General features: G+C 43.8%; 2 long non-coding RNA genes across 2 annotated transcripts in view; one reads left to right on the top strand and one right to left on the bottom strand.

Annotated features, from left to right (window-relative positions):
- The window catches only part of LOC307181474, a 189,913-nt gene that overhangs the window by 12,861 nt on the left and 155,423 nt on the right, over positions 1 to 21,629 (top strand). Inside the window, exon 2 of the long non-coding RNA XR_013826869.1 lies at positions 11,773 to 11,854. This is a non-coding gene — a long non-coding RNA (uncharacterized lncRNA). The remainder of the gene's footprint in view (positions 1 to 11,772; positions 11,855 to 21,629) is intronic.
- Positions 1 to 21,629, bottom strand: part of LOC307181475 — a 392,267-nt gene that overhangs the window by 269,131 nt on the left and 101,507 nt on the right. The window lies entirely within an intron of this gene.

Here is a 21,629-nt window from a genome sequence, read left to right as displayed (position 1 = left end):
AATTTGCCCGTCCAGACACCTTCAGCTAGCCTCTCATTGGTTCTCGCTATTCCTGTTCATCTTCCGCAGAAATTGCAAACTGGGCCAAACAGGAGGTTAAAGGCGCTGACTCTCCAAGTGGGGAGAGTGTTAGTAAAGCGTCTGGAATGTTGCACCCGAGTACCAGGGGAGAAAAACTGAGACATATTTGAACACGTCTCCCGTTCACATGGTTGATCATACTTGGGTTCCACATGCATGTTTTAGCTGAAGGAAGAATACCTAAAACCTGGGTAGTTGAAACCCGTGGAATGGGTACCATGCAATATGACTTCAAAGGGTCTTCATTTGCTCACCGAACCTCTCCAATCCTATCACTGCTGCGTTTATGCCCCTGTACACATGCTTGATTCTCTTTCGGAGACATAGCAATCCATAGGTTTTAAGATACTTACTAGTCAGGTACATTCTTAGGCGTTTAATATGCGGTGTTGAGTCCATTTCGTTGAGCAAGGAGTAGCTCTGGTCTATTCCATATTTGGCTTAAGGAACTTTATCTGTGCTCATTTCAATCTCTGGTTTTATGCAGCACCCCAACTCACCTTTACCCTTAAGCAAGCATAAGTTGTTTTTCTAAATTTGAGACCCTGTTCTGTTCTGTAATTCAGTTCCTGTGTAGCCAAGTTTACATTCCGTGTATTACTGATATCTTATGATGTTTCTTTTTCTGTGTGACTTATTTCAGTTAGAATCATCATACCTGAATCCACTCATTGTGCTGCTAAGGGCCTGATGACATAGATTTCATTGCTGAGTGATATTGCTTTGTAAGTGAATACCACAACTTCTTTATCCATTTTTCACTTTCTGCGATGTTGAACTTGTACTGTAAACGAGGTTCTTGTAAACAGAGCCGTTCCAAACTTTGGGGTGGCTGTGTCTTTTTGAATTTAATTTCCCTAAGCTATAGGACCATAAGTGGCAGTGCCCTAGGCTCTGTTGCTTTGTTTTTTAGATGTTTCAGGAAACACCATACACTTCTCCCAAGTGTCTGTTGGCAATTTACATCCCGCCCATCAGCATAACAAGGCTCCCAGTTCTCCATGGCCTGTTGCCTTTCTGGATTTTACACTTTTTTCAGGTGGCCCTTTTGACCGGGGGGAAGTGAGACTTCATTGTAGTGCAGATTTCCTTTGCAAGCTTGCTTGGTTGGCCAAAAAGGGCGTATGCGTTTTTTCCTGAATATATTCAGGATAAAACGCATACGCCCTTTTTGGCCAAGTGCATCATTGTGGACGTTCTGCCTCTTTTCCTATGCTTTCAATGCAATTCCAGTCTACCTCCTGAAATCTGTTTCCTGCAATTCTGCCCCGCTTTCAAGTCCTCTTGGCAGCCTTACTTCAGTCTATTTTTGGACGATAGCTGTCATTTATAACTCTGCAGGTTTGTGAATTACAGTGCCCCTGAGCTCCTTTGTTCAACTCGCTTTCTTGTGACCTGGCCGCAACACCGCAGGATGGCTTCAGGCCCTAATCTGGTTCCGGCCCGGCATGCTGAGCCTTTGGTTAATTCCTCTTCCTGGTGGGAAATGAGAGTTAAATTTGCCCGTCCAGACACCTCCAGCTAGCCTCTCATTGGTTCTCGCTATTCCTGTTCATCTTCCGCAGAAATTGCAAACTGGGCCAAACAGGAGGTTAAAGGGACTGACTCTCCAAGTGGGGAGAGTGTTAGTAAAGCGTCTGGAATGTTGCACCCGAGTACTAGGGGAGGAAAACTGAGACATATTTGAACACGTCTCCCGTTCACATGGTTGATCATACTTGGGTTCCACATGCATGATTTAGCTGAAGGAAGAATACCTTAAACCTGGAGAGTTAAGACCCGTGTAATGGGTACCATGCAATATGACTTCAAAGGGTCTTCATTTGCTCACCGAACCTCTCCAATCCTATCACTGCTGCGTTTATGCCCCTGTACACATGCTTGATTCTCTTTTGGAGACATAGCAATCCATAGGTTTTAAGATACTTACTAGTCAGGTACATTCTTAGGCGTTTAATATGCGGTGTTGAGTCCATTTCGTTGAGCAAGGAGTAGCTCTTGTCTATTCCATATTTGGCTTAAGGAACTTTATCTGTGCTCATTTCAATCTCTGGTTTTATGCAGCACCCCACCTCACCTTTACCCTTAAGCAAGAATAAGTTGTTTTTCTAAATTTGAAACCCTGTTCTGTTCTGTAATTCAGTTCCTGTGTAGCCAAGTTTCCATTCCGTGTATTACTGATATCTTATGATGTTTCTTTTTCTGTGTGACTTATTTCAGTTAGAATCATCATACCTGAATCCACTCATTGTGCTGCTAAGGGCCTGATGACACAGATTTCATTGCTGAGTGATATTGCTTTGTAAGTAAATACCACAACTTCTTTATCCATTTTTCACTTTCTGCGATGTTGAACTTGTACTGTAAACGAGGTTCTTGTAAACAGAGCCGTTCCAAACTTTGGGGTGGCTGTGTCTTTTTGATTTTAATTTCCCTAAGCTATAGGACCATAAGTGGAAGTGCCCTAGGTTCTGTTGCTTTGTTTTTTAGATGTTTCAGGAAACACCATACACTTCTCCCGAGTAGTTGTTGGCAATTTACATCCCGCCCATCAGCATAACAAGGCTCCCAGTTCTCCATGGCCTGTCCTGCCTTTCTGGATTTTACACTTTTTTCAGATGGCCCTTTTGACCGGGGGGAAGTGAGACTTCATTGTAGTGCAGATTTCCTTTGCAAGCTTGCTTGGTTGGCCAAAAAGGGCGTATGCGTTTTTTCCTGAATATATTCAGGAAAAAACGCATACGCCCTTTTTGGCCAAGTGCATCATTGTGGACGTTCTGCCTCTTTTCCTATGCTTTCAATGCAATTCCAGTCTACCTCCTGAAATCGGTTTCCTGCAATTCTGCCCCGCTTTCAAGTCCTCTTGGCAGCCTTACTTCAGTCTATTTTTGGACGATAGCTGTCATTTATAACTCTGCAGGTTTGTGAATTACAGTGCCCCTGAGCTCCTTTCTTCAACTCGCTTTCTTGTGACCTGGCCGCAACACCGCAGGATGGCTTCAGGCCCTAATCTGGTTCCGGCCCGGCATGCTGAGCCTTTGGTTAATTCCTCTTCCTGGTGGGAAATGAGAGTTAAATTTGCCCGTCCAGACACCTCCAGCTAGCCTCTCATTGGTTCTCGCTATTCCTGTTCATCTTCCGCAGAAATTGCAAACTGGGCCAAACAGGAGGTTAAAGGGACTGACTCTCCAAGTGGGGAGAGTGTTAGTAAAGCGTCTGGAATGTTGCACCCGAGTACTAGGGGAGGAAAACTGAGACATATTTGAACACGTCTCCCGTTCACATGGTTGATCATACTTGGGTTCCACATGCATGTTTTAGCTGAAGGAAGAATACCTTAAACCTGGAGAGTTAAGACCCGTGTAATGGGTACCATGCAATATGACTTCAAAGGGTCTTCATTTGCTCACCGAACCTCTCCAATCCTATCACTGCTGCGTTTATGCCCCTGTACACATGCTTGATTCTCTTTCGGAGACATAGCAATCCATAGGTTTTAAGATACTTACTAGTCAGGTACATTCTTAGGCGTTTAATATGCGGTGTTGAGTCCATTTCGTTGAGCAAGGAGTAGCTCTTGTCTATTCCATATTTGGCTTAAGGAACTTTATCTGTGCTCATTTCAATCTCTGGTTTTATGCAGCACCCCACCTCACCTTTACCCTTAAGCAAGAATAAGTTGTTTTTCTAAATTTGAAACCCTGTTCTGTTCTGTAATTCAGTTCCTGTGTAGCCAAGTTTCCATTCCGTGTATTACTGATATCTTATGATGTTTCTTTTTCTGTGTGACTTATTTCAGTTAGAATCATCATACCTGAATCCACTCATTGTGCTGCTAAGGGCCTGATGACACAGATTTCATTGCTGAGTGATATTGCTTTGTAAGTAAATACCACAACTTCTTTATCCATTTTTCACTTTCTGCGATGTTGAACTTGTACTGTAAACGAGGTTCTTGTAAACAGAGCCGTTCCAAACTTTGGGGTGGCTGTGTCTTTTTGATTTTAATTTCCCTAAGCTATAGGACCATAAGTGGAAGTGCCCTAGGTTCTGTTGCTTTGTTTTTTAGATGTTTCAGGAAACACCATACACTTCTCCCGAGTAGTTGTTGGCAATTTACATCCCGCCCATCAGCATAACAAGGCTCCCAGTTCTCCATGGCCTGTCCTGCCTTTCTGGATTTTACACTTTTTTCAGATGGCCCTTTTGACCGGGGGGAAGTGAGACTTCATTGTAGTGCAGATTTCCTTTGCAAGCTTGCTTGGTTGGCCAAAAAGGGCGTATGCGTTTTTTCCTGAATATATTCAGGAAAAAACGCATACGCCCTTTTTGGCCAAGTGCATCATTGTGGACGTTCTGCCTCTTTTCCTATGCTTTCAATGCAATTCCAGTCTACCTCCTGAAATCGGTTTCCTGCAATTCTGCCCCGCTTTCAAGTCCTCTTGGCAGCCTTACTTCAGTCTATTTTTGGACGATAGCTGTCATTTATAACTCTGCAGGTTTGTGAATTACAGTGCCCCTGAGCTCCTTTCTTCAACTCGCTTTCTTGTGACCTGGCCGCAACACCGCAGGATGGCTTCAGGCCCTAATCTGGTTCCGGTACGGCACGCTGAGCCTTTGGTTATTTCCTCTTCCTGGTGGGAAATGAGAGTTAAATTTGCCCGTCCAGACACCTCCAGCTAGCCTCTCATTGGTTCTCGCTATTCCTGTTCATCTTCCGCAGAAATTGCAAACTGGGCCAAACAGGAGGTTAAAGGCACTGACTCTCCAAGTGGGGAGAGTGTTAGTAAAGCGTCTGGAATGTTGCACCCGAGTACCAGGGGAGGAAAACTGAGACATATTTGAACACGTCTCCCGTTCACATGGTTGATCATACTTGGGTTCCACATGCATGTTTTAGCTGAAGGAAGAATACCTTAAACCTGGAGAGTTGAGACCCGTGGAATGGGTACCATGCAATATGACTTCAAAGGGTCTTCATTTGCTCACCGAACCTCTCCAATCCTATCACTGCTGCGTTTATGCCCCTGTACACATGCTTGATTCTCTTTTGGAGACATAGCAATCCATAGGTTTTACGATACTTACTAGTCAGGTACATTCTTAGGCGTTTAATATGCGGTGTTGAGTCCATTTCGTTGAGCAAGGAGTAGCTCTTGTCTATTCCATATTTGACTTAAGGAACTTTATCTGTGCTCATTTCAATCTCTGGTTTTATGCAGCACCCCACCTCACCTTTAGCCTTAAGCAAGCATAAGTTGGTTTTCTAAATTTGAGACCCTGTTCTGTTCTGTAATTCAGTTCCTGTGTAGCCAAGTTTACATTCCGTGTATTACTGATATCTTATGATGTTTCTTTTTCTGTGTGACTTACTTCAGTTACAATCATCCTACCTGAATCCACTCATTGTGCTGCTAAGTGCCTGATGACACAGATTTCATTGCTGAGTGATATTGCTTTGTAAGTAAATACCACATCTTCTTTATCCATTTTTCACTTTCTGCGATGTTGAACTTGTACTTTAAACGAGGTTCTTGTAAACAGAGCCGTTCCAAACTTTGGGGTGGCTGTGTCTTTTTGATTTTAATTTCCCTAAGCTATAGGACCATAAGTGGAAGTGCCCTAGGTTCTGTTGCTTTGTTTTTTAGATGTTTCAGGAAACACCATACACTTCTCCCGAGTGGTTGTTGGCAATTTACATCCCGCCCATCAGCATAACAAGGCTCCCAGTTCTCCATGGCCTGTCCTGCCTTTCTGGATTTTACACTTTTTTCAGATGGCCCTTTTGACCGGGGGGAAGTGAGACTTCATTGTAGTGCAGATTTCCTTTGCAAGCTTGCTTGGTTGGCCAAAAAGGGCGTATGCGTTTTTTCCTGAATATATTCAGGAAAAAACGCATACGCCCTTTTTGGCCAAGTGCATCATTGTGGACGTTCTGCCTCTTTTCCTATGCTTTCAATGCAATTCCAGTCTACCTCCTGAAATCGGTTTCCTGCAATTCTGCCCCGCTTTCAAGTCCTCTTGGCAGCCTTACTTCAGTCTATTTTTGGACGATAGCTGTCATTTATAACTCTGCAGGTTTGTGAATTACAGTGCCCCTGAGCTCCTTTCTTCAACTCGCTTTCTTTTGAGCTGGCCGCAACACGGCATGATGGCTTCAGGCCCTAATCTGGTTCCGGTACGGCACGCTGAGCCTTTGGTTATTTCCTCTTCCTGGTGGGAAATGAGAGTTAAATTTGCCCGTCCAGACACCTCCAGCTAGCCTCTCATTGGTTCTCGCTATTCCTGTTCATCTTCCGCAGAAATTGCAAACTGTGCCAAACAGGAGGTTAAAGGCGCTGACTCTCCAAGTGGGGAGAGTGTTAGTAAAGCGTCTGGAATGTTACACCCGAGTACCAGGGGAGGAAAACTGAGACATATTTGAACACGTCTCCCGATCACATGGTTGATCATACTCTGGGTTCCACATGCATGTTTTAGCTGAAGGAAGAATACCTAAAACCTGGGTAGTTGAAACCCGTGGAATGGGTACCATGCAATATGACTTCAAAGGGTCTTCATTTGCTCACCGAACCTCTCCAATCCTATCACTGCTGCGTTTATGCCCCTGTACACATGCTTGATTCTCTTTCGGAGACATAGCAATCCATAGGTTTTAAGATACTTACTAGTCAGGTACATTCTTAGGCGTTTAATATGCGGTGTTGAGTCCATTTCGTTGAGCAAGGAGTAGCTCTTGTCTATACCATATTTGGCTTAAGGAACTTTATCTGTGCTCATTTCAATCTCTGGTTTTATGCAGCAACCCAACTCACCTTTCCCCTTAAGCAAGCATAAGTTGGTTTTCTAAATTTGAGAACCTGTTCTGTTTTGGAATTCAGTTCCTGTGTAGCCAAGTTTACATTCCGTGTATTACTGATATCTTATGATGTTTCTTTTTCTGTGTGACTTATTTCAGTTAGAATCATCGTACCTGAATCTACTCATTATGCTGCTACGGGCCTGATGACATAGATTTCATTGCTGAGTGATACTGCATTGTACGTAAGTACCACAAGTTCTTTATCCATTTTTCACTTTCTGCGATGTTGAACTTGTACTGTAAACGAGGTTCTTGTAAACAGAGCCGTTCCAAATTTTGGGGTGGCTGTGTCTTTTTGATTTTAATTTCCCTAAGCTATAGGACCATAAGTGGAAGTGCCCTAGGCTCTGTTGCTTTGTTTTTTAGATGTTTCAGGAAACACCATACACTTCTCCCAAGTGTCTGTTGGCAATTTACATCCCGCCCATCAGCATAACAAGGCTCCCAGTTCTCAATGGCCTGTTGCCTTTCTGGATTTTACACTTTTTTCAGATGGCCCTTTTGCCCGGGGGGAAGTGAGACTTCATTGTAGTGCAGATTTCCTTTGCAAGCTTGCTTGGTTGGCCAAAAAGGGCGTATGCGTTTTTTCCTGAATATATTCAGGAAAAAACGCATACGCCCTTTTTGGCCAAGTGCATCATTGTGGACGTTCTGCCTCTTTTCCTATGCTTTCAATGCAATTCCAGTCTACCTCCTGAAATCGGTTTCCTGCAATTCTGCCCCGCTTTCAAGTCCTCTTGGCAGCCTTACTTCAGTCTATTTTTGGACGATAGCTGTCATTTATAACTCTGCAGGTTTGTGAATTACAGTGCCCCTGAGCTCCTTTCTTCAACTCGCTTTCTTGTGACCTGGCCGCAACACCGCAGGATGGCTTCAGGCCCTAATCTGGTTCCGGCACGGCACGCTGAGCCTTTGGTTAATGCCTCTTCCTGGTGGGAAATGAGAGTTAAATTTGCCCGTCCAGACACCTCCAGCTAGTCTCTCATTGGTTCTCGCTATTCCTGTTCATCTTCCGCAGAAATTGCAAACTGGGCCAAACAGGAGGTTAAAGGGACTGACTCTCCAAGTCGGGAGAGTGTTAGTAAAGCGTCTGGAATGTTGCACCGGAGTACTAGGGGAGGAAAACTGAGACATATTTGAACACGTCTCCCGATCACATGGTTGATCATACTCTAGGTTCCACATGCATGTTTTAGCTGAAGGAAGAATACCTTAAACCTGGGTAGTTGAAACCCGTGGAATGGGTACCATGCAATATGACTTCAAAGGGTCTTCATTTGCTCACCGAACCTCTCCAATCCTATCACTGCTGCGTTTATGCCCCTGTACACATGCTTGATTCTCTTTCGGAGACATAGCAATCCATAGGTTTTAAGATACTTACTAGTCAGGAACATTCTTAGGCGTTTAATATGGGGTGTTGAGTCCATTTCGTTGAGCAAGGAGTAGCTCTTGTCTATTCCATATTTGGCTTAAGGAACTTTATCTGTGCTCATTTCAATCTCTGGTTTTATGCAGCACCCCAACTCACCTTTACCCTTAAGCAAGAATAAGTTGGTTTTCTAAATTTGAGACCCTGTTCTGTTCTGTAATTCAGTTCCTGTGTAGCCAAGTTTACATTCCGTGTATTACTGATATCTTATGATGTTTCTTTTTCTGTGTGACTTATTTCAGTTAGAATCATCATACCTGAATCCACTCATTGTGCTGCTACGGGCCTGATGACACAGATTTCATTGCTGAGTGATATTGCTTTGTAAGTAAATACCACAACTTCTTTATCCATTTTTCACTTTCTGCGATGTTGAACTTGTACTGTAAACGAGGTTCTCGTAAACAGAGCCGTTCCAAACTTTGGGGTGGCTGTGTCTTTTTGATTTTAATTTCCCTAAGCTATAGGACCATAAGTGGAAGTGCCCTAGGTTCTGTTGCTTTGTTTTTTAGATGTTTCAGGAAACACCATACACTTCTCCCGAGTGGTTGTTGGCAATTTACATCCCGCCCATCAGCATAACAAGGCTCCCAGTTCTCCATGGCCTGTCCTGCCTTTCTGGATTTTACACTTTTTTCAGATGGCCCTTTTGACCGGGGGGATGTGAGACTTCATTGTAGTGCAGATTTCCTTTGCAAGCTTGCTTGGTTGGCCAAAAAGGGCGTATGCGTTTTTTCCTGAATATATTCAGGAAAAAACGCATACGCCCTTTTTGGCCAAGTGCATCATTGTGGACGTTCTGCCTCTTTTCCTATGCTTTCAATGCAATTCCAGTCTACCTCCTGAAATCGGTTTCCTGCAATTCTGCCCCGCTTTCAAGTCCTCTTGACAGCCTCACTTCAGTCTATTTTGGATGATAGCTGTCATTTATAACTCTGCAGATTTGTGAATTACAGTGCCCCTGAGCTCCTTTCTTCAACTTGCTTTCTTGTGACCTGGCCGCAACACCGCAGGATGGCTTCAGGCCCTAATCTGGTTCCGGCACGGCACGCTGAGCCTTTGGTTATTTCCTTTTCCTGGTGGGAAATGAGAGTTAAATTTTCCCGTCCAGACACCTCCAGCTAGTCTCTCATTGGTTCTCGCTATTCCTGTTCATCTTCCGCAGAAATTGCAAACTGGGCCAAACAGGAGGTTAAAGGCGCTGACTCTCCAAGTGGGGAGAGTGTTAGTAAAGCGTCTTCAATGTTGCACCCGAGTACCAGGGGAGGAAAACTGAGACTTATTTGAACACGTCTCCCATTCACATGGTTGATCATACTTGGGTTCCACATGCATGTTTTAGCTGAAGGAAGAATACCTTAAACCTGGAGAGTTGAGACCCGTGTAATGGGTACCATGCAATATGACTTCAAAGGGTCTTCATTTGCTCACCGAACCTCTCCAATCCTATCACTGCTGCGTTTATGCCCCTGTACACATGCTTGATTCTCTTTCGGAGACATAGCAATCCATAGGTTTTAAGATACTTACTAGTCAGGTACATTCTTAGGCGTTTAATATGCGGTGTTGAGTCCATTTCGTTGAGCAAGGAGTAGCTCTTGTCTATTCCATATTTGACTTAAGGAACTTTATCTGTGCTCATTTCAATCTCTGGTTTTATGCAGCACCCCACCTCACCTTTACCCTTAAGCAAGAATAAGTTGGTTTTCTAAATTTGAGACCCTGTTCTGTTCTGTAATTCAGTTCCTGTGTAGCCAAGTTTACATTCCGTGTATTACTGATATCTTATGATGTTTCTTTTTCTGTGTGACTTACTTCAGTTAGAATCATCATACCTGAATCCACTCATTGTGCTGCTAAGGGCCTGATGACACAGATTTCATTGCTGAGTGATATTGCTTTGTAAGTAAATACCACAACTTCTTTATCCATTTTTCACTTTCTGCGATGTTGAACTTGTACTGTAAACGAGGTTCTTGTAAACAGAGCCGTTCCAAACTTTGGGGTGGCTGTGTCTTTTTGATTTTAATTTCCCTAAGCTATAGGACCATAAGTGGAAGTGCCCTAGGTTCTGTTGCTTTGTTTTTTAGATGTTTCAGGAAACACCATACACTTCTCCCGAGTGGTTGTTGGCAATTTACATCCCGCCCATCAGCATAACAAGGCTCCCAGTTCTCCATGGCCTGTCCTGCCTTTCTGGATTTTACACTTTTTTCAGATGGCCCTTTTGACCGGGGGGAAGTGAGACTTCATTGTAGTGCAGATTTCCTTTGCAAGCTTGCTTGGTTGGCCAAAAAGGGCGTATGCGTTTTTTCCTGAATATATTCAGGAAAAAACGCATACGCCCTTTTTGGCCAAGTGCATCATTGTGGACATTCTGCCTCTTTTCCTATGCTTTCAATGCAATTCCAGTCTACCTCCTGAAATCGGTTTCCTGCAATTCTGCCCCGCTTTCAAGTCCTCTTGGCAGCCTTACTTCAGTCTATTTTGGACGATAGCTGTCATTTATAACTCTGCAGGTTTGTGAATTACAGTGCCCCTGAGCTCCTTTATTCAACTTGCTTTCTTGTGACCTGGCCGCAACACCGCAGGATGGCTTCAGGCCCTAATCTGGTTCCGGCACGGCACGCTGAGCCTTTGGTTATTTCCTTTTCCTGGTGGGAAATGAGAGTTAAATTTGCCCGTCCAGACACCTCCAGCTAGTCTCTCATTGGTTCTCGCTATTCCTGTTCATCTTCCGCAGAAATTGCAAACTGGGCCAAACAGGAGGTTAAAGGCGCTGACTCTCCAAGTGGGGAGAGTGTTAGTAAAGCGTCTGGAATGTTGCACCCGAGTACCAGGGGAGGAAAACTGAGACATATTTGAACACGTCTCCCGTTCACATGGTTGATCATACTTGGGTTCCACATGCATGTTTTAGCTGAAGGAAGAATACCTTAAACCTGGGTAGTTGAAACCCGTGTAATGGGTACCATGCAATATGACTTCAAAGGTCTTCATTTGCTCACCGAACCTCTCCAATCCTATCACTGCTGCGTTTATGCCCCTGTACACATGCTTGATTCTCTTTCGGAGACATAGCAATCCATAGATTTTAAGATACTTACAAGTCAGGTACATTCTTAGGCGTTTAATATGCGGTGTTGAGTCCATTTAGTTGAGCAAGGAGTAGCTCTTGTCTATTCCATATTTGACTTAAGGAACTTTATCTGTGCTCATTTCAATCTCTGGTTTTATGCAGCACCCCAACTCACCTTTACCCTTAAGCAAGCATAAGTTGGTTTTCTAAATTTGAGACCCTTTTCTGTTCTGTAATTCAGTTCCTGTGTAGCCAAGTTTCCATTCCGTGTATTACTGATATCTTATGATGTTTCTTTTTCTGTGTGACTTACTTCAGTTAGAATCATCATACCTGAATCCACTCATTGTGCTGCTAAGGGCCTGATGACATAGATTTCATTGCTGAGTTGTATTGCTTTGTAAGTAAATACCACAACTTCTTTATCCATTTTTCACTTTCTGCGATGTTGAACTTGTACTGTAAACGAGGTTCTTGTAAACAGAGGCGTCCCAAACTTTGGGGTGGCTGTGTCTTTTTGATTTTAATTTCCCTAAGCTATAGGACCATAAGTGGCAGTGCCCTAGGCTCTGTTGCTTTGTTTTTTAGATGTTTCAGGAAACACCATACACTTCTCCCGAGTGTCTGTTGGCAATTTACATCCCGCCCATCATCATAACAAGGCTCCCAGTTCTCCATGGCCTGTCCTGCCTTTCTGGATTTTACACTTTTTTCAGATGGCCCTTTTGACCGGGGGGAAGTGAGACTTCATTGTAGTGCAGATTTCCTTTGCAAGCTTGCTTGGTTGGCCAAAAAGGGCGTATGCGTTTTTTCCTGAATATATTCAGGAAAAAACGCATAGGCCCTTTTTGGCCAAGTGCATCATTGTGGACGTTCTGCCTCTTTTCCTATGCTTTCATTGCAATTCCAGTCTACCTCCTGAAATCGGTTTCCTGCAATTCTGCCCCGCTTTGAAGTCCTCTTGGCAGCCTTACTTCAGTATATTTTTGGACGATAGCTGTCATTTATAACTCTGCAGGTTTGTGAATTACAGTGCCCCTGAGCTCCTTTCTTCAACTCGCTTTCTTGTGACCTGGCCGCAACACCACAGGATGGCTTCAGGCCCTAATCTGGTTCCGGTACGGCACGCTGAGCCTTTGGTTATTTCCTCTTCCTGGTGGGAAATGAGAGTTAAATTTGCCCGTCCAGACACCTCCAGCTAGCCTCTCATTGGTTCTCGCTATTCCTGTTCATCTTCCGCAGAAATTGCAAACTGTGCCAAACAGGAGGTTAAAGGCGCTGACTCTCCAAGTGGGGAGAGTGTTAGTAAAGCGTCTGGAATGTTGCACCCGAGTACCAGGGGAGGAAAACTGAGACATATTTGAACACGTCTCCCGATCACATGGTTGATCATACTTGGGTTCCACATGCATGTTTTAGCTGAAGGAAGAATACCTAAAACGTGGGTAGTTGAAACCCGTGGAATGGGTACCATGCAATATGACTTCAAAGGGTCTTCATTTGCTCACCGCACCTCTCCAATCCTATCACTGCTGCGTTTATGCCCCTGTACACATGCTTGATTCTCTTTCGGAGACATAGCAATCCATAGGTTTTAAGATACTTACTAGTCAGGTACATTCTTAGGCGTTTAATATGGGGTGTTGAGTCCATTTCGTTGAGCAAGGAGTAGCTCTTGTCTATTCCATATTTGGCTTAAGGAACTTTATCTGTGCTCATTTCAATCTCTGGTTTTATGCAGCACCCCAACTCACCTTTACCCTTAAGCAAGCATAAGTTGGTTTTCTAAATTTGAGACCCTGTTCTGTTCTGTAATTCAGTTCCTGTGTAGCCAAGTTTCCATTCCCTGTATTACTGATATCTTATGATGTTTCTTTTTCTGTGTGACTTATTTCAGTTAGAATCATCATACCTGAATCCACTCATTGTGCTGCTAAGGGCCTGATGACACAGATTTCATTGCTGAGTGATATTGCTTTGTAAGTAAATACCACAAGTTCTTTATCCATTTTTCACTTTCTGCGATGTTGAACTTGTACTGTAAACGAGGTTCTTGTAAACAGAGCCGTTCCAAACTTTGGGGTGGCTGTGTCTTTTTGATTTTAATTTCCCTAAGCTATAGGACCATAAGTGGAAGTGCCCTAGGTTCTGTTGCTTTGTTTTTTAGATGTTTCAGGAAACACCGTACACTTCTCCCGAGTGGTTGTTGGCAATTTACATCCCGCTCATCAGCATAACAAGGCTCCCAGTTCTCCATGGCCTGTCCTGCCTTTCTGGATTTTACACTTTTTTCAGATGGCCCTTTTGACCGGGGGGAAGTGAGACTTCATTGTAGTGCAGATTTCCTTTGCAATCTTGCTTGGTTGGCCAAAAAGGGCGTATGCGTTTTTTCCTGAATATATTCAGGAAAAAACGCATACGCCCTTTTTGGCCAAGTGCATCATTGTGGACGTTCTGCCTCTTTTCCTATGCTTTCAATGCAATTCCAGTCTACCTCCTGAAATCGGTTTCCTGCAATTCTGCCCCGCTTTCAAGTCCTCTTGGCAGCCTTACTTCCGTCTATTTTTGGACGATAGCTGTCATTTATAACTCTGCAGGTTTGTGAATTACAGTGCCCCTGAGCTCCTTTCTTCAACTCGCTTTCTTTTGAGCTGGCCGCCACACCGCAGGATGGCTTCAGGCCCTAATCTGGTTCCGGTACGGCACGCTGAGCCTTTGGTTATTTCCTCTTCCTGGTGGGAAATGAGAGTTAAATTTGCCCGTCCAGACACCTGCAGCTAGCCTCTCATTGGTTCTCGCTATTCCTGTTCATCTTCCGCAGAAATTGCAAACTGGGCCAAACAGGAGGTTAAAGGCGCTGACTCTCCAAGTGGGGAGAGTGTTAGTAAAGCGTCTGGAATGTTGCACCCGAGTATCAGGGGAGGAAAACTGAGACATATTTGAACACGTCTCCCGTTCACATGGTTGATCATTCTTGGGTTCCACATGCATGTTTTACCTGAAGGAAGAATACCTTAAACCTGGAGAGTTGAGACCCGATGAATGGGTACCATGCAATATGACTTCAAAGGGTCTTCATTTGCTCACCGAACCTCTCCAATCCTATCACTGCTGCGTTTATGCCCCTGTACACATGCTTGATTCTCTTTTGGAGACATAGCAATCCATAGGTTTTACAATACTTACTAGTCAGGTACATTCTTAGGCGTTTAATATGCGGTGTTGAGTCCATTTCGTTGAGCAAGGAGTAGCTCTTGTCTATTCCATATTTGACTTAAGGAACTTTATCTGTGCTCATTTCAATCTCTGGTTTTATGCAGCACCCCAACTCACCTTTACCCTTAAGCAAGCATAAGTTGGTTTTCTAAATTTGAGACACTATTCTGTTCTGTAATTCAGTTCCTGTGTAGCCAAGTTTCCATTCCGTGTATTACTGATATCTTATGATGTTTCTTTTTCTGTGTGACTTATTTCAGTTAGAATCATCATACCTGAATCCACTCATTGTGATGCTAAGGGCCTGATGACATAGATTTCATTGCTGAGTGATATTGCTTTGTAAGTAAATACCACAACTTCTTTATCCATTTTTCACTTTCTGCGATGTTGAACTTGTACTGTAAACGAGGTTCTTGTAAACAGAGGCGTCCCAAACTTTGGGGTGGCTGTGTCTTTTTGATTTTAATTTCCCTAAGCTATAGGACCATAAGCGGCAGTGCCCTAGGCTCTGTTGCTTTGTTTTTTAGATGTTTCAGGAAACACCATACACTTCTCCCGAGTGTCTGTTGGCAATTTACATCCCGCCCATCAGCATAACAAGGCTCCCAGTTCTCCATGGCCTGTCCTGCCTTTCCGGATTTTACACTTTTTTCAGATGGCCCTTTTGACCGGGGGGAAGTGAGACTTCATTGTAGTGCAGATTTCCTTTGCAAGCTTGCTTGGTTGGCCAAAAAGGGCGTATGCGTTTTTTCCTGAATATATTCAGGAATAATTTGCCCGTCCAGACACCTCCAGCTAGCCTCTCATTGGTTCTCGCTATTCCTGTTCATCTTCCGCAGAAATTGCAAACTGGGCCAAACAGGAGGTTAAAGGCGCTGACTCTCCAAGTGGGGAGAGTGTTAGTGAAGCGTCTGGAATGTTGCACCCGAGTACCAGGGGAGGAAAACTGAGACATATTTGAACACGTCTCCCGTTCACATGGTTGATCATACTTGGGTTCCACATGCATGTTTTAGCTGAAGGAAGAATACCTTAAACCTGGAGAGTTGAGACCCGTGTAATGGGTACCATGCAATATGACTTCAAAGGGTCTTCATTTGCTCACCGAACCTCTCCAATCCTATCACTGCTGCGTTTATGCCCCTGTACACATGCTTGATTCTCTTTTGGAGACATAGCAATCCATAGGTTTTACGATACTTACTAGTCAGGTACATTCTTAGGCGTTTAATATGCGGTGTTGAGTCCATTTCGTTGAGCAAGGAGTAGCTCTTGTCTATTCCATATTTGACTTAAGGAACTTTATCTGTGCTCATTTCAATCTCTGGTTTTATGCAGCACCCCAACTCACCTTTACCCTTAAGCAAGCATAAGTTGGTTTTCTAAATTTGAGACCCTGTTCTGTTCTGTAATTCAGTTCCTGTGTAGCCAAGTTTACATTCCGTGTATTACTGATATCTTATGATGTTTCTTTTTCTGTGTGACTTATTTCAGTTAGAATCATCATACCTGAATCCACTCATTGTGCTGCTAAGGGCCTGATGACACAGATTTCATTGCTGAGTGATATTGCTTTGTAAGTAAATACCACAACTTCTTTATCCATTTTTCACTTTCTGCGATGTTGAACTTGTACTGTAAACGAGGTTCTTGTAAACAGAGCCGTTCGAAAGTTTGGGGTGGCTGTGTCTTTTTGATTTTAATTTCCCTAAGCTATAGGACCATAAGTGGAAGTGCCCTAGGCTCTGTTGCTGTGTTTTTTAGATGTTTCAGGAAACACCATACACTTCTCCCAAGTGTCTGTTGGCAATTTACATCCCGCCCATCAGCATAACAAGGCTCCCAGTTCTCCATGGCCTGTCCTGCCTTTCTGGATTTTACACTTTTTCCAGATGGCCCTTTTGACCAGGGGAAGTGAGACTTCATTGTAGTGCAGATTTCCTTTGCAAGCTTGCTTGGTTGGCCAAAAAGGGCGTATGCGTTTTTTCCTGAATATATTCAGGAAAAAACGCATACGCCCTTTTTGGCCAAGTGCATCATTGTGGACGTTCTGCCTCTTTTCCTATGCTTTCAATGCAATTCCAGTCTACCTCCTGAAATCGGTTTCCTGCAATTCTGCCCCGCTTTCAAGTCCTCTTGGCAGCCTTACTTCAGTCTATTTTGGACGATAGCTGTCATTTATAACTCTGCAGGTTTGTGAATTACAGTGCCCCTGAGCTCCTTTATTCAACTTGCTTTCTTGTGACCTGGCCGCAACACCGCAGGATGGCTTCAGGCCCTAATCTGGTTCCGGCACGGCACGCTGAGCCTTTGGTTATTTCCTTTTCCTGGTGGGAAATGAGAGTTAAATTTGCCCGTCCAGACACCTCCAGCTAGTCTCTCATTGGTTCTCGCTATTCCTGTTCATCTTCCGCAGAAATTGCAAACTGGGCCAAACAGGAGGTTAAAGGCGCTGACTCTCCAAGTGGGGAGAGTGTTAGTAAAGCGTCTGGAATGTTGCACCCGAGTACCAGGGGAGGAAAACTGAGACATATTTGAACACGTCTCCCGTTCACATGGTTGATCATACTTGGGTTCCACATGCATGTTTTAGCTGAAGGAAGAATACCTTAAACCTGGGTAGTTGAAACCCGTGTAATGGGTACCATGCAATATGACTTCAAAGGTCTTCATTTGCTCACCGAACCTCTCCAATCCTATCACTGCTGCGTTTATGCCCCTGTACACATGCTTGATTCTCTTTCGGAGACATAGCAATCCATAGATTTTAAGATACTTACAAGTCAGGTACATTCTTAGGCGTTTAATATGCGGTGTTGAGTCCATTTAGTTGAGCAAGGAGTAGCTCTTGTCTATTCCATATTTGACTTAAGGAACTTTATCTGTGCTCATTTCAATCTCTGGTTTTATGCAGCACCCCAACTCACCTTTACCCTTAAGCAAGCATAAGTTGGTTTTCTAAATTTGAGACCCTTTTCTGTTCTGTAATTCAGTTCCTGTGTAGCCAAGTTTCCATTCCGTGTATTACTGATATCTTATGATGTTTCTTTTTCTGTGTGACTTACTTCAGTTAGAATCATCATACCTGAATCCACTCATTGTGCTGCTAAGGGCCTGATGACACAGATTTCATTGCTGAGTGGTATTGCTTTGTAAGTAAATACCACAACTTCTTTATCCATTTTTCACTTTCTGCGATGTTGAACTTGTACTGTAAACGAGGTTCTTGTAAACAGAGGCGTCCCAAACTTTGGGGTGGCTGTGTCTTTTTGATTTTAATTTCCCTAAGCTATAGGACCATAAGTGGCAGTGCCCTAGGCTCTGTTGCTTTGTTTTTTAGATGTTTCAGGAAACACCATACACTTCTCCCGAGTGTCTGTTGGCAATTTACATCCCGCCCATCATCATAACAAGGCTCCCAGTTCTCCATGGCCTGTCCTGCCTTTCTGGATTTTACACTTTTTTCAGATGGCCCTTTTGACCGGGGGGAAGTGAGACTTCATTGTAGTGCAGATTTCCTTTGCAAGCTTGCTTGGTTGGCCAAAAAGGGCGTATGCGTTTTTTCCTGAATATATTCAGGAAAAAACGCATAGGCCCTTTTTGGCCAAGTGCATCATTGTGGACGTTCTGCCTCTTTTCCTATGCTTTCATTGCAATTCCAGTCTACCTCCTGAAATCGGTTTCCTGCAATTCTGCCCCGCTTTGAAGTCCTCTTGGCAGCCTTACTTCAGTATATTTTTGGACGATAGCTGTCATTTATAACTCTGCAGGTTTGTGAATTACAGTGCCCCTGAGCTCCTTTCTTCAACTCGCTTTCTTGTGACCTGGCCGCAACACCACAGGATGGCTTCAGGCCCTAATCTGGTTCCGGTACGGCACGCTGAGCCTTTGGTTATTTCCTCTTCCTGGTGGGAAATGAGAGTTAAATTTGCCCGTCCAGACACCTCCAGCTAGCCTCTCATTGGTTCTCGCTATTCCTGTTCATCTTCCGCAGAAATTGCAAACTGTGCCAAACAGGAGGTTAAAGGCGCTGACTCTCCAAGTGGGGAGAGTGTTAGTAAAGCGTCTGGAATGTTGCACCCGAGTACCAGGGGAGGAAAACTGAGACATATTTGAACACGTCTCCCGATCACATGGTTGATCATACTTGGGTTCCACATGCATGTTTTAGCTGAAGGAAGAATACCTAAAACGTGGGTAGTTGAAACCCGTGGAATGGGTACCATGCAATATGACTTCAAAGGGTCTTCATTTGCTCACCGCACCTCTCCAATCCTATCACTGCTGCGTTTATGCCCCTGTACACATGCTTGATTCTCTTTCGGAGACATAGCAATCCATAGGTTTTAAGATACTTACTAGTCAGGTACATTCTTAGGCGTTTAATATGGGGTGTTGAGTCCATTTCGTTGAGCAAGGAGTAGCTCTTGTCTATTCCATATTTGGCTTAAGGAACTTTATCTGTGCTCATTTCAATCTCTGGTTTTATGCAGCACCCCAACTCACCTTTACCCTTAAGCAAGCATAAGTTGGTTTTCTAAATTTGAGACCCTGTTCTGTTCTGTAATTCAGTTCCTGTGTAGCCAAGTTTCCATTCCCTGTATTACTGATATCTTATGATGTTTCTTTTTCTGTGTGACTTATTTCAGTTAGAATCATCATACCTGAATCCACTCATTGTGCTGCTAAGGGCCTGATGACACAGATTTCATTGCTGAGTGATATTGCTTTGTAAGTAAATACCACAAGTTCTTTATCCATTTTTCACTTTCTGCGATGTTGAACTTGTACTGTAAACGAGGTTCTTGTAAACAGAGCCGTTCCAAACTTTGGGGTGGCTGTGTCTTTTTGATTTTAATTTCCCTAAGCTATAGGACCATAAGTGGAAGTGCCCTAGGTTCTGTTGCTTTGTTTTTTAGATGTTTCAGGAAACACCGTACACTTCTCCCGAGTGGTTGTTGGCAATTTACATCCCGCTCATCAGCATAACAAGGCTCCCAGTTCTCCATGGCCTGTCCTGCCTTTCTGGATTTTACACTTTTTTCAGATGGCCCTTTTGACCGGGGGGAAGTGAGACTTCATTGTAGTGCAGATTTCCTTTGCAATCTTGCTTGGTTGGCCAAAAAGGGCGTATGCGTTTTTTCCTGAATATATTCAGGAAAAAACGCATACGCCCTTTTTGGCCAAGTGCATCATTGTGGACGTTCTGCCTCTTTTCCTATGCTTTCAATGCAATTCCAGTCTACCTCCTGAAATCGGTTTCCTGCAATTCTGCCCCGCTTTCAAGTCCTCTTGGCAGCCTTACTTCCGTCTATTTTTGGACGATAGCTGTCATTTATAACTCTGCAGGTTTGTGAATTACAGTGCCCCTGAGCTCCTTTCTTCAACTCGCTTTCTTTTGAGCTGGCCGCCACACCGCAGGATGGCTTCAGGCCCTAATCTGGTTCCGGTACGGCACGCTGAGCCTTTGGTTATTTCCTCTTCCTGGTGGGAAATGAGAGTTAAATTTGCCCGTCCAGACACCTGCAGCTAGCCTCTCATTGGTTCTCGCTATTCCTGTTCATCTTCCGCAGAAATTGCAAACTGGGCCAAACAGGAGGTTAAAGGCGCTGACTCTCCAAGTGGGGAGAGTGTTAGTAAAGCGTCTGGAATGTTGCACCCGAGTATCAGGGGAGGAAAACTGAGACATATTTGAACACGTCTCCCGTTCACATGGTTGATCATTCTTGGGTTCCACATGCATGTTTTACCTGAAGGAAGAATACCTTAAACCTGGAGAGTTGAGACCCGATGAATGGGTACCATGCAATATGACTTCAAAGGGTCTTCATTTGCTCACCGAACCTCTCCAATCCTATCACTGCTGCGTTTATGCCCCTGTACACATGCTTGATTCTCTTTTGGAGACATAGCAATCCATAGGTTTTACAATACTTACTAGTCAGGTACATTCTTAGGCGTTTAATATGCGGTGTTGAGTCCATTTCGTTGAGCAAGGAGTAGCTCTTGTCTATTCCATATTTGACTTAAGGAACTTTATCTGTGCTCATTTCAATCTCTGGTTTTATGCAGCACCCCAACTCACCTTTACCCTTAAGCAAGCATAAGTTGGTTTTCTAAATTTGAGACACTATTCTGTTCTGTAATTCAGTTCCTGTGTAGCCAAGTTTCCATTCCGTGTATTACTGATATCTTATGATGTTTCTTTTTCTGTGTGACTTATTTCAGTTAGAATCATCATACCTGAATCCACTCATTGTGATGCTAAGGGCCTGATGACATAGATTTCATTGCTGAGTGATATTGCTTTGTAAGTAAATACCACAACTTCTTTATCCATTTTTCACTTTCTGCGATGTTGAACTTGTACTGTAAACGAGGTTCTTGTAAACAGAGGCGTCCCAAACTTTGGGGTGGCTGTGTCTTTTTGATTTTAATTTCCCTAAGCTATAGGACCATAAGCGGCAGTGCCCTAGGCTCTGTTGCTTTGTTTTTTAGATGTTTCAGGAAACACCATACACTTCTCCCGAGTGTCTGTTGGCAATTTACATCCCGCCCATCAGCATAACAAGGCTCCCAGTTCTCCATGGCCTGTCCTGCCTTTCCGGATTTTACACTTTTTTCAGATGGCCCTTTTGACCGGGGGAAGTGAGACTTCATTGTAGTGCAGATTTCCTTTGCAAGCTTGCTTGGTTGGCCAAAAAGGGCGTATGCGTTTTTTCCTGAATATATTCAGGAATAATTTGCCCGTCCAGACACCTCCAGCTAGCCTCTCATTGGTTCTCGCTATTCCTGTTCATCTTCCGCAGAAATTGCAAACTGGGCCAAACAGGAGGTTAAAGGCGCTGACTCTCCAAGTGGGGAGAGTGTTAGTGAAGCGTCTGGAATGTTGCACCCGAGTACCAGGGGAGGAAAACTGAGACATATTTGAACACGTCTCCCGTTCACATGGTTGA

This window comes from Stenella coeruleoalba (assembly GCF_951394435.1).
Source record: "Stenella coeruleoalba genome assembly, contig: scaffold_28, whole genome shotgun sequence".
NCBI classification, from domain to species: domain Eukaryota; kingdom Metazoa; phylum Chordata; class Mammalia; order Artiodactyla; family Delphinidae; genus Stenella; species Stenella coeruleoalba.
The sequence above is the reverse complement of the archived record's forward strand: the minus strand, read 5'-3'. Positions and strand labels throughout refer to the sequence as shown.